The sequence below is a fragment of the Arvicola amphibius genome, chromosome 1 (assembly GCF_903992535.2).
Source record: "Arvicola amphibius chromosome 1, mArvAmp1.2, whole genome shotgun sequence".
In the NCBI taxonomy this organism is placed as follows: Eukaryota; Metazoa; Chordata; class Mammalia; order Rodentia; family Cricetidae; genus Arvicola; species Arvicola amphibius.
Genome location: NC_052047.1, coordinates 25585189 through 25592075, shown reverse-complemented (window position 1 = coordinate 25592075; position 6887 = coordinate 25585189).

Here is a 6887-nt window from a genome sequence, read left to right as displayed (position 1 = left end):
ATTTAGTATGCTAATGATAAGCATGTCTTTCTTATTGTACTCTGTTCCGTATGATGCCTTTCTTCCTGGTTCTTTACCACGTAGGCATTTCTCTTTTCAGGGAAGTTTTCTATTTATCTTAGGGGCTGAGTGTTTTCTCTTTAACTTCAGTGACTCTAGTTTTGACTAGCAGTTTTGTTCAATTCATTTTACATCTGCTTTTCCTAAGGTTCTTTATTTCCTATGTGGTTGGTTCCCCTTCCCCTCCATCTCACTGTTATATAATGATAATCATATTTAATCAAATTATATTTTTTCAATTGCCTTGTTATCTATGATTTCCCAGTCTGTGCTAACAGAGATGACACGATATTTTTTTATATGCTTTGTAACTTTTGATAGCCCATTTGTGATGACATTATTTATTTTTTGTGTTTATTTTTTTGACTTATTGAGTTGACTATACAGAAAATTCCATGGGTTTCTGTGGGGCAGAACCATATGTTCATTCATTTTGGGCATGTTTGTATGGTATTTTTCTACTTCAGGATCTCCAGGCATGTCATGAGAGTGTTTGGATCATGTATACTGGTCAGATGTAGGCTGGGAAATCTGAATTCCTGAGGCAAACTGTTTTAATGGAAGGCTCACATTGATAACTCAGTTTCCTGTCATGGCCTGAACAACTGAGACTTTGCCCAGGGGATTTCCCTACTATACTTCTGACTTTATTCCAATATCAGAAATTCAGTTTTCTATTAGATTTTTGCTCCTTCATGCTGACAATTTTAATACATACATGTAATATCAATTGTCTTTTACCATATTTTCTTTTCACTTTTGAAATCTTCAGAACTATATTTCTTACCTGGAATAGTTAGTATTCACTATAGATCTTTAAAAAAGAAACTTTGGTTAGAGGATAGAAAAATCTCTGTTAGATTACAGTAGGTTCAATAGATTTATTGTATAGATTGGTAACTGTTGTTAATAAGAATATATTATATATTTTAATTATCAGTGGCAGGTTTCAAGTGGTTTTTATCACAAAAGATGGTAAGTTTTATAATATATAAACCATGTAGCTTCATCCACCTATAAATACCACCTTTATTTACCAAATATTCCATAGATTAAAAATGCATTTCTGTAAAAATATTAAAGCATTGCATTTCTCTTAAAACCTAGTATTTCCTATTCTAAAAAAATGTCAGAAACACTCATTTTCTATGTGAAATTACTCTATCATCTTGACTAGAAGTTCCCATTTAAATCTCTCTGAACCTCAGTTTCTGTAAGTACAGTAGTTAAATGAAAATGAACTCTACATTCCCCAAAGTAATGTGCCTTCCCCTCTCTGAAGAGTGGATAGGCATGGGGTGGGGCTGTGTGTGGAGGGAATGGGAGGAGGTAGGAACTTGGACTGGTATGTATAATAAAAAATATAGTTTGTTTCCTTTTAAAAATTAAAAAGAGAATAAAAATGGACTTTACATTGGAGAGATACTCTGAGGATTTGTGATAATGACTGTAAAACATGACCTTCCTGGACACAAAATAATTGTTCAGTGCCTATTTTATCATGTAAATCAGCTGCTGTGTCTTTTGTTAAACTTCAGATGCTCAGTAATTTATCCTTATGTCTTAGATAGGGTTTTTATTGCTATGAAGAGACACCATGACCATGGCAGCTCTTATAAGGACAACATTTAATTGGGGTGGCAGTTTACAGTTTCAGAGGTTCAGTCTATTATCATCATAGCAGGGAGCATGGCAGATGTGGGGCTGGAGCTGAGAGACCTACATCTTGACACAGAAGCAACAGGAAGTCGACTGGCTGTCACATTACATGAAGCTTGAGAAAAAGACCTCAGAGCTCCCCTGCCCCCACAGTGACACAGTTCCTCCAACAAGGCCACACCTGTTAATAATGTCACTCCCCTTGGGGGGCATTTTCTTTCAAACCACCATACCCTAGAATCTATAATTATCTATGTTATTATGAATTTTCACCTCATATACATCTATTCGCAAACAGAAACTGAATTATAATTATGGTAAGTTGTATCAGAATTATTGAAATATCTCCAGTCAGAAAACCCAATTATTTTTGGAATTGTGACATGATATACTTTGAGTGTGACAATGGTTCCAAACTAGATATGATTTTTGCCTCCAAAGTATATTAGGTAATACCTGAGGATAATTTTAATGGCATCAGAGAGATACTGGTACCCAGAGAATAGAAGTTGGAGGTGTACAAGACTTAGACTCCTTAGGGTAGAATGTTTCTTAAAAAAATGAGGGTATGTTACTTGCTTAATACTGTTAATGCTGGTTGTAATTCTAACTTTATAGTTGATATCTGTTCCTAATGTACATAGTTTTATATTGGGTTTGGAATTCTCTTATTTAAACAAAATGGGGAGGTGCTGTGGGAGCACATTCCACTCCTAAGGCCAATAACCTTTAAAATACCAGCCCACTTGGGCGTGGTCTCTTATATTGTAAAAGCAGCTGTAAAATGTGCCATGCTCTCTTGCTTCCAGCTCTATCTTCCAGTTGCTAGACCCTGTTCCTGTTTCCCGTTCGTGCATAGGACTGTGATCTACAACAGTGATCTGTGAGTCTCCCCTAAATAAATAACCTTTTATTGTACATAATTCTGAACTAGTGTGGGATTATTTTGTGTCTTCCACCATCACTATACATTAGGGGACAGCCTCACGCAATAAAAAGTTACTGATCTTAAATTTCAATAATTAAAAGTCTGTGAACTAAGTTATTAAATGTTTTCATGTTTTAAACACACTTCTTTAAAGCCCTTTGTCTCAACAGGTGTGGTGGATCATATTATTCACTGAGTTCACATGATGTAGTGTTGAAGGAAGTGATCAGGAGCATTGATCTGATTTGTGAAGAACCTTGCACTAGAACTTGTTTCTTTAGCAACAGAGGGTGAAGAATGGTTACCAAGTTCCTATACCAGCGTAGCAAAGAAAAGAGTTTGGAATATTAACACAAAATCACAATAATATAAGAAATGCAACAACAAAGACTCACATACACACCTTCATGCACATACATAAATAGCCACACACACACCAAGGCCAGTGTCCATGGGTAAGAGAGAATGGTGTTTCACCCAGGGCTGTCTAGATAGTATCTGACACCTTCCAACAGCTCTGCACTTTTTGTTGGATGCACGATTTCTCTCTCTCCCACTTTTCTAACTTTCATAATTCTCTATTTTGTCCTGTTCATCACACTTTCTTTTTCTGTAGTACTGCAGACTGAACCCGGGACCTTGTAGGTACTAGGCACACTGGCTGCAACTGAACTGCAGCCCTAACTTTCTCTTTACTGTTTGTTTTGAGGCATGATTTTACAAAACTTCCCAAGCTTACCTTGAACTCACTCTATGGCCTATGCATGTTTTGAACTTGTGATCCTCTTGCCTCAGTCGCCTAGACAGTGGAGACTACGTGCTTGTGCCACAAACCTCATTTTTATTTCATACTGTTATAATATTTTGTTTCTCTATTTTCTGGAAATTACCTTGTCTTGCTTATTTTCATTCCTACAACATGATGCTTATAAGACATTTAATAAACGTTTGAATTGCAGAAGTCAAGGTTACATGCAAGTGTACTAATATGCCTACTGATATTTGAGGTTGTATGATGCAAGTCAGTTAGGCACTAGAGAGCTCAGGGTGCAGTTACAAAATGGGAGAGAAAATACAAACACAGACAGAAGCCCAGACTCAAACAACACGACAAAATTGCACAGGACTGGAAAACAATGTCAGCAAACGGGGAAAAAATGACATACAGCAATCCAAAATGAAATTTGAACAAAGACTGAAGTAATTCCTGTTGTCTCAGAACCAGACAAACATTGCTAGTCTCTGCAAATAGCAAAGGCAGTCTCAAAGCCAAAAACACACTTTGCTTATGTGTGTGCTTGGGTGTCCTGAGTTGCTGTCGATGTGAGCCAACCAGGCAGGCTTCTGCCAGGCAGAGGAGCACAGTACCCAAAACAGACTCTGTATAAAACAGATAAATTCTCACATCATCAGATCTTGAATGAACACATCATTGATTCCCAGTGCTTGTATGCTCAAATGTTCCATTTAGGGAAAGAGAGCAGCAGCCCAGATCTAGAGAAATACAGCTTTTTGTTTTTTTGGTGAGAAATACACTTTTAAAATTTGTTTCTGTAATCTTCATGGATTGGCCCAAGTCTAGTATTTTGTGCTCCTTCTGAGTGTAGCCTCTTACCACATTTGCAATCATGATGTCGCTATGACCTCTTTGTCTTAGAGATGAGGAAGCTGAACTGGAAAAGGATGAAACAGCTGATCCAAGACTGGGCAGTCCAAGAGAGGTCCCAGGTTGGGTCTTTGGATGTATGGTGGTATCACTTGTCAAGGCAATGGCTGTTTTGGGGGTACCTTTCTCTCACATGACTGGGTGCCTGACTGGAATTGCTTCAGAGAGGAAAGATTAACTTGGTTGGTGGGTTTCAGGAGGTTTTTGGCCTATGACAGAGAAGAAGGCATGGAAATGGGAGAAGCTCTGTCGGTGTTGGTTCAGACTGTGAGGCAGCATCATATGCTGACTAGAAAGCAGAAAGTGGGACCAGAGTGCTAGGTTTTATCCCTTAAAAGCTCATCCCCAAGAACCGTTGTCTAGCAGCTAGGGTCCACAACCTCTCCAAATATTACTGCCATCTTGAGACCACAAATTTGAATATACAAGTCCTTGGGAGACATTTCAGATTAAAATTAGAGCAAACATACTTGAGCTTAATTTGAACAAAAGTTTCTATTCTAGATTATAATTACTCAGAAATTTCTCTTATTATTTAACACTGTGCTAGGCACTATATTTTGTGCAAAAAATAATACTGGCTTTAATTTTATTAAAAATTTTATATATCCCAGGCTATTAAACTTCACAGCCAGGATCTTTCTTCCTTGATTTCTTGAGCTGTGGGATTACAACCGTGTCCTGTACTGTCTGGCTTGGTATCCTTCTTAGGAAATACATTCTGGAGCTTAGATATGGCTCAGTCAGTGAACTGTGTAAGTATGAGGCCCTGGATTCAGATGCCCAGCGCCTCCCCACATGAAGGTCTGTATTTGGGGGTGCATATGTGTAATCTCAGCATTGGGAAGGTAGAGACGAATCTTTGGGGCTCGTATACCTGTTATTACTGACAAATTTGTGAGCTGCAGGTTCAGCAAGAGACCTTGTCTCAAAAATTAAGAAACTGTGGTTTGTAACACTTGGCTACAAATCTTTGACTACCACACGAGTACATGTATGTACACACACGTGTGTGTGCGCACACACACATACGCACAGAGAGATACTTTGTTTATTCATGCATGCTTAAACAATAAAGATATTCCAGTTGCTGATGAACCCTAAACTTTTTGCCAAACAGTTTTTCAATTTAAACTTAAAATGTGAATAGAGCTGGGTGGTTGTAGTGCACACCTTTATTCACAACACTCGGGAGGAAGAGGCCGGTAGATCTTTGAGTTCGAGGCCAGCCTGGTCTAAAGTTCCAGGGCAGCCAAGGCTACACAAAGACACCCTGTCTCAAAAAATAAGCAAGAGACAAAACAAACAAATAAACAACAACAGCAAAAACAAAAACAACAAAAATAGTGAATATATTTTTGTAAAGGAGAACAAAGAAAATATCAGAGCCCTCCACATCCTTGGTCTTACTTTCAGAAGCAGACACCCAAATCAGTTGTTTATGATTAATCTAGATTCCTGAGCAACAAATTCATCCTCTTGCTCTGCTTGTGGTGCAACATCTGAGAGGCACGACTCTGTCAATGAATTTTTCCAGATTGTTATACCAGATGGCTTCCTGGAAAGCTTTCCAATAGGGGAGGATCTGGGGTGGGGGACTACAGGCATTGCCTCTCAGTTTTTCCCCTTTCTATCAATAGTACATCACTTTCATCAAAGCAATGCACCTCATTATCTGTGTTCTTTTGGCAACCCCAGAGCCAATGGCTGGGACTCTAGAAACTGTGGAAGCAGATGGGGCTCCCTCCAACTAATGCCCAAGCCCACTTCTCTGAAATCCTCCTCTGTGAACCAAGAATTTAGAAACATTCGTTCTTTCTTTAGGCTTCTCCAGACCTTTTCATATTTCTGCATTTCCTCAGTGTCTCCTCTGTATTCTCTTATCATTCTCATTCTTGTGTCAAGTCTTCTCTGGCTGAAGTGTGGTTATTTTTATTATTCTAATTGAATTTGGAAAGGTACACACTATGTTCAGGTAATAGTGTATTATTTTTCTCAGCAATTACTTACAAAATATGACTGGAGAGAGTTCATATAAAAATAAAACCGTAGCTAGTATTATACAAACCCAACTGTGAAGGAGATGACAGTCAGCACACATAGATGCAGACGTCCAGAACAGGAAAAACTGTGAAGTGTTTGCAGGTCACACTTTGGGAGCAGCTTCCCTGAGTTCCTGGTACATTGGAAGGTAAGTGGGCTTGTCCACATGCTGGACTTGTGTGCCACAGGACTCACCACAGGGAATGATTGGCAGGGCTGTGTTGGGGGAGGCTCTGGTATTCAGTGGGAACATAATTACGTGGTTTGGTTTGTATTTTTGTATTCCAAATTCACACAAGACAGTGAATAGGTCTTAGAAGTATGTGGAAACAGAATTTTCCACAGGATGTCATGAGCATCCTCTGTTGATCTAGGCAGAAGGAAATGGAGCAGAGACCAAGACTTCATCAGTACCTAAACCTTCGAGCCACTTTGGTAAAGCACTACAACACCAAAAAAGCTGGCCTCTTGTGTGTGGCCACCAAGCCTGTGCGTGGCCACCAAGCCTGTGCTATGGGACCCCAGCCCAGC